The sequence below is a fragment of the Crinia signifera genome, chromosome 1 (genome assembly GCF_055691185.1).
Source record: "Crinia signifera chromosome 1, ASM5569118v1, whole genome shotgun sequence".
Classification (NCBI taxonomy): domain Eukaryota; kingdom Metazoa; phylum Chordata; class Amphibia; order Anura; family Myobatrachidae; genus Crinia; species Crinia signifera.
In genome coordinates this window covers 457594722-457601520 of record NC_139217.1, presented here as the reverse complement: position 1 = coordinate 457601520, position 6799 = coordinate 457594722, and positions in this window count along the sequence as shown.

The following is a 6799-nucleotide window of genomic DNA, read 5'->3' as shown; positions in this document are numbered from 1 at the left end:
AGGATAGGAAGACAGAGGTGACTTTTCAATCTTAACCCTTCTGGATCTCACAGCAGCATTCGGCACCATGGACTATGGGATTCTAATTGAGTGCCCAAATAATTTCTGTGGACTGGATGGCCCAGGCCTTAGCTGGTTCTAATCTTTTCTCACTGGCAGGTCACAGAGAGTGTCATCTGGAGCACACTCATCATCCCCAATGCCACTGCCATGTGGTGTCCCTCAGGGTTCTATACTATCTCCCATGCTGTTTGCAATATACATGCTACCACTGGGTGACCTAATCAGACAGCATGGCCTGCCTGGTCTACCACTGCTATGCAGACAACACACAACTGTACCTGTCTTTTGCTCCAGGTATTGAGAAACCAGTAGCTGCAGGAGTGGATGAGTACTAGTTGGCTGCGGATGGTTGAACCCTGATAAAACAGAGGTCCTTATATTAAGCCACAGGACAAGAATGCAGCATGGCCTACCAACAGAACTTACATTTGGAGGTTTAATACTAAAATATACTGAACACTAGGTGATTCATCGCGCCCTACGGGCGCTCTTCACACCGTCGTAAGGGGCTGCGCCCCCTTAATTTGTGAACATTTGTATATGAGAAAGATGGTTAGAATTGTATGAAAGATGCCTGTATTGCAACTTGAGTTATAGGTGAAATGTGTTAAATAGAGAGCATATGATGTGGAAGGGGTGTGTATTGTTTTGTTTAATTAAAAAGCGGTTACAGAGTAAGATGTACATTGATAGTGTGGATGGTACAGTGACATTTGTGGGTGTGGGGGGGGCTGTGTGTGCATGTTGTTTAGGTGTGTGTGTGTGTGTGCAATAGTATAGTAGGGTGTTTCTGAGTCAGCGGCTCCCCACTGGCGGAGGTCACGACACAGGAAAACAGGAGGCTGGGTAGTGATAGGGGTGTGTGAGTATACGGGGGACTAAAGAGGGGCTTAGGGGTGCCGTGAATTGCGGGAGGGGCACGGGGGGTGCCGTGAATCAAGGGAGGGAGGGGGCGCAGGTGTCGGCAAATCGCGGGAGAGGGCGGGGGTCCGCAAGTGCGCGAGGGGGGGTTGCAAATCGCGGGAGGGGGGTGCGCCGGGGCTCTGTGAATTGCGGGAGGGGGGGGGCACGGGGCGCGATGAATCACCTACTTGGTTATATATTCTTGTAGAAGGATGGTAGGATGTTGCTGTCATTCAGAATGCATTTACATAAACAGTAATAGTAGCAGTAAAAGGTCTGTCTTAAAACACCTACAGTAAAACAGAACAGGTGTTATATATTATACAAAGAATTGGTTGATGATGTGTAGGTTGACGTGCACATAGTTCATAGTTGTCACTGGAAAAAAATTGCTACAAGAAAAAATCAACACAAAGTTCAACACATGTAAATGTTGACATAAGTGTGGCACTTCATCGGTGTCCATGTCGACACATGAGAATGAATATGCAAACATTGAAAAAGTGAAAAATAAATCTTGTCAACCTTTTTCATTACCATCACCTGTGCTTAAACACCTTTCTTGATGAGGTGATGACAATCATAAATCAAGATGGAAGTCCAGAAACAGAGCATTCTGTCCCTCCTGGAGAGGGTCATGTTGGGAGGTTGGCGGTGTGGGGCGCTCACCTGGTGTGTCTGGTGAGTAGCTGTGTCTTTGCTGTGTAACATGGAGAGGCAGAGGGTCTCTGGCACTGTCTGTGGGCTCACTGGGCTGGTTCTCTGTCATGTGAGTCAGTCATGTGAGTCAGAGGCTCCACCCAGCGTTATATCTCCAGACACACTTTAAGTGACAGATGTAGCCACATATATAAGAGATGTGCAGAATCTTGGCATTGTTCTGGATAATGGCTTGACCCTTAAACAACAGATATCAGCCACAATCAAATCCTCATTCTTTTATCTAAGGAACATAGCCAGAATCAATCACTTAATTCCCCCAGAAGATCTGCCAAAAGTCTAAAGGGCCCTACACACAGAGCAATTTTCAGCCACTTTCTGAGCGATTTTACATAATTTTAGGAAATCACTCAGAAAGTGGCTGACTATCGCTGTGTGTAGAGCCCACACAGCGATATGTATGCACGGTCCCGCGGGCCGCGATACATAACAGCCCTGCTGGTAAATTGATTGCAATCCCTCTGAAGGCCCTGCACATCTCTGCTGTGTGGTGGCCTTCCAAGCGAACGCTGAAGGGTCCGGGGGCTCCTGCGACAGAGAAGGGTACCTGGGCATCCCGGCGGCACTGGCGTGCGGTGGGGTGAGGCAGGTGAGGAACAGCCTTTCCTGTCATACTAGCATATATCCCGGTGTTTTGAATTGATAAAGTATGTCAAAAATACAAATAATTTATTTAAAAAATATCTATTTTTATTATTCTAATAATTTTTATAGTCAAAACTCTGGAGTAAAAAGTCTATGGCAGGTGAGGCAGTGCCTCACCTGGCTACCTTTTGTGCACATCTCTTATCAAAACTCAGCGAATCTCCAGCAGTGTATACTGCTGCACATGTGTATAATGCTGGCATGTACCCCATGGCTCATATAATGTGTGCATATCTGGCTCTGGTACTTGCCAGGGACTCTTGAGCCATTTACCTCACCACACGTCCCTGCGGCCGGCGGTGACTGAAAGAGGAGGTGGTTGTGGTGCTTGGAGGAAACAGCAATCCTTCAGGCAGTGGCGGAATCTGTCCCACTAATATACTTACGCACTCAGCATTACTTCCATCCCTCCCAAGCGTTGCTGAGCATGCATTTGTATCAACACGCCTAGACTACTGAAAAGCCCTCTACCTTTGTCTCCTAGCAAATGTATTGCACCGCTTACAGATGGTACAAAATGCAGCTAAAAGCCTATTAACCAACCAGGCCTGCTCCAGCAACATAACACCCAATCTCTACTCCCTTTATTGGCTGCCTGTAAGATGGAGAATCATTATTAAGAATGATAAATTGATCAATTGGGTATCACATGTAAAAGAGTTATTCCATCTAACATACAATTAGCTAATTCTTGACAAATAGCATATGAGCATAATATAAACAGATTTGATAAGTAATAAAAAGAATGCACTCAATATTAAAGAATATTTGGAAGGACAATGGAATGGTATAAGTATTGAGAGTCCCGCTTGTTTCTATGATGGTGGGGGTTAGTGGTCCCCAAATATGCTTTCCATATGAAAACTGGTATGGTGGGTGTCCATGGACCTGACTGGATGCCTTGTACTGTACCTTGATTTAGCCATTCCTGGTGACGGTTAGTCCTGATTCACAGAGAAGGTAGGCCCCAGAATACCCCTGCTGGTGAGCCGGTGCTCCATCGGACTGGGATGCGCAAGTGTCCCACACACACGTGCGTCCCAGTTACCATGCAGGGTTAGAGGGGGAGCGGGGAGGTGGGGGACGGTGTTGGGAACCGGCGATGAAGCGGTGGGGACCCCGGGGGAGCTCCGGTTGAAGGGGATGCGCGTGTGTCTCGTGCGCGCGCATCCCCTTCCAGCGGCCGGTGGGGGCTGGCGGCGGTTCAATCCGGCCGCTAGCCCTGCAAAGATTAAAGACCCTCCATCTGTATTCATATCCATATATTATCATGATGTTCTAATTCCCAACATTCCATACATATCAATAATAAAAAATGATCATATAAATACTAATATTAGTATTTAATATTTTCATTTTTTATTATTGATATGTATGGAAAGTTGGAAATGATCATGATGATATATGGATATGCATCTATACACGTAGGTGGATGCCTATGTGCGGATGTGCACCCATATATATATATATAGTCCAAATGGATAATGGCACTCGCTATAAACACAATCCTGGTCCTGTTGCCCTCCGCAACTAGGAGCACTCGGTCCCCACAAATAGACAATGTCCGGCGGCACTCAGGACAGTGGCAAACGCAGGATTTTCAGAAGGGGGTTTCCAGAGGGGCGGAGCAAAGCACGGAGATGGACACTTAGGTGACCCAGTATATGCCGAGTCAGTTAAAGTATTATAGATAGACCAAATGTATATAAATAATAATTATATATATATATATATATATATATATACACATACATACATACAATCCTCCAGCGGTAGGGGTGGGGGAAGATTTGATGTCCTGCGGGTGGTAGGGGGTATTATATCAACCGCTCTGCATGTAGGGCCTGGATCAGTAATTTCCACTAATTACCCCTTTACTGCACAGATGGTGGGAGAAGGGGGCATTGAGCTGAATGAAGGGGCCCTGATACATAACTTCCAGGGTGGTAGAGGATGTTTAATACGCAGAGGAGGGGTGTATAGTGGAGTGGGCTCATTATTCATAATTTTCTGGTGGGAGGACAGCTTGCTTGACTGCAGATATCTCCAGTTCCCAGAAATAGATTTCTTAGTGGAATTAAAAACTAGAGAGTCCCACCTACCAAATGGTACTGGGTACTAGGGGATCAGAGTTCAGTAGGCAGAGCAATCCACCAACGAGTATATAAAACTACATACCAGGTGTGTGGAGCTGGAGCAGTAACCAGCTGCTGGAAGGCTGATATCTCTGGTTCTGGGAACAGTAGAGACAAGCTACTAGTGTCCATCATCAAAGGGGGAGAGTCTCAGCTTTTGGAATATACCCTCAGAAAAACTCTAAGTCAGACAGAACCTTAAATATCTGACTGGGAATAACAATTAACAGGCTTGGCTGGGGACCACTGCTTTGAAGTCAGATATCTCCGGTTCCCAAGGGCCGATTTTTACAATTCTTATATCCATGGAAAGAGGGGACCCTCAGCTTTCAGCTGAGTTTCCTTAGACTCCTGGGGGTTTTCTGGGTACTCAGAAACCCCCCCTGCGTGCGCTACTGCAGGAACTTGAAAGAAGGACACAGCCTCAGGCGCTCTTAAGCCAACGTTTCAATAAGTTTATCTTATTTTCATCGTATGCCCTGATGAAAATAAGATAAACTTATTGAAACGTTGGCTTAAGAGCGCCTGAGGCTGTGTCCTTCTTTCAAGTTCCTGAGTGCCGCCGGACATTGTCTATATATATATATATATATATATATATATATATATATATATATATATATATATATAACTGTCTCCACACATCCTGTGTGACTCCTTATATCCTTCCTGTTTTTATTTTTATCTGTATATTTATTTCTATTTTGAATTTTTTATTTTTTATATTTTTTTCTTATATTTCAATAATTGTGTAAGCATTGTAGTCTCTATCATGGACAAAATATACCTATAATTATTAGAGATGAGCGGGTCCGGATCCCCGAGATCCGACAGATCCGAATATCAAGGATCCGGGCCAGAGTTCCCGCCTGAATTCCGGACCAATAACGAGGCCGAACGTCATCATCGCCCTGTTGGATTCTCGCGGGAGCGGGATCTTATAAAAGACGCAAGCGCCCGCCATCTTCATTCCAATCTTGGAGAGGGAAGAGGGTGGTTGGGAAGCTCCGTGTGCTCCGTGCTGTGCTCTGTGCCATGTGCTCCGTGACCTGACCTGTGCCCTCACTGCCCTGTGCTGTGCTCCGTGCCATGTGCTCCGTGCTGTGCTCCGTGACCTGCCCTCACTGCCCTGTGCTCCGTGCCATGTGCTCCGTGCTGTGCTCCGTGACCTGCCCTCACTGCCCTGTGTTGTAGACTTGAGAGTCAGTGACTGTTTATAGGCCTGAGCCCTGTAGTGTGATTTAACTAACTAGGTGCTGCAGTGCTCACACGCAGGGGCTGCAGTGTCCACTGTCCAGGGGCTGTCCTGTGGCCCGTGCCCTGTTGTGATTTATTTAGCCCTGAACCCTGTGTTTTTTTGTGATTTAACTAACTAACTCAGTGCTGCAGTGCTCACACGCAGGGGCTGCAGTGCTGCTGAGTAGTACACTGTGTACAGGGGCTGCAGTAATACAAGGGGCTGTGTCCAGTGTGACGGCCTATATCTTATCCATTGTCCAGTGTCACGAGTCACTCACGACATATATCCTGTGTCCTGTCCTGTGTGACGACTGACGACATATCCTGTGTCCAGTGTGACGACATATATCCAGTGGCCAGTGTGACGACAATATATCCTGTGTCCAGTGTCACAAGTCACAACATATATGTGTCCAGCGTGACATATATCCATTGTCCAGTGTGACGACATATATCCAGTGTCCAGTGTGACGACATATATCCAGTGTCCAGTGTGACGACATATATCCAGTGTCCAGTGTGACGACATATATCCTGTGTCCAGTGTGACGACATATATCCTGTGTCCAGTGTGACGACATATATCCTGTGTCCAATGTGACGACATATATCCAGTGTCCAGTGTGACGACATATATCCTGTGTCCAGTGTGACGACATATATCCTGTGTCCAATGTGACGACATATATCCTGTGTCCAGTGTGACGACATATATCCAGTGGCCAGTGTGACATCTAACCATTGTGTGACGGCATATATCCAGTGTCCAGCGTGACATATATCCATTGTCCAGTGTACAGGAGCTGTGTCCAGAGGCTGTGTCCAGTGTGACGGCTGTGTCCATTGTCCAGGGGCTGTGTCCAGAGGCTGTGTCCATTGTCCAGGGGCTGTGTCCAGGGTGACAGGCTGTGTCCAGTGTCCAGGGGCAGTGTCCAGGGGCTGTGTCCAGGGGCAGTGTCCAGTGTCCAAGGGGCTGTGTCCAGTGTGACAGGCTGTGTCCAGTGTAAAGTAAGAAAAATAAATAAAAGTAATAAATAAAATAAAAACACATTTTTGGAGGATGATGGAGGAGGAAATAGTGGGAGTGCTGAAGC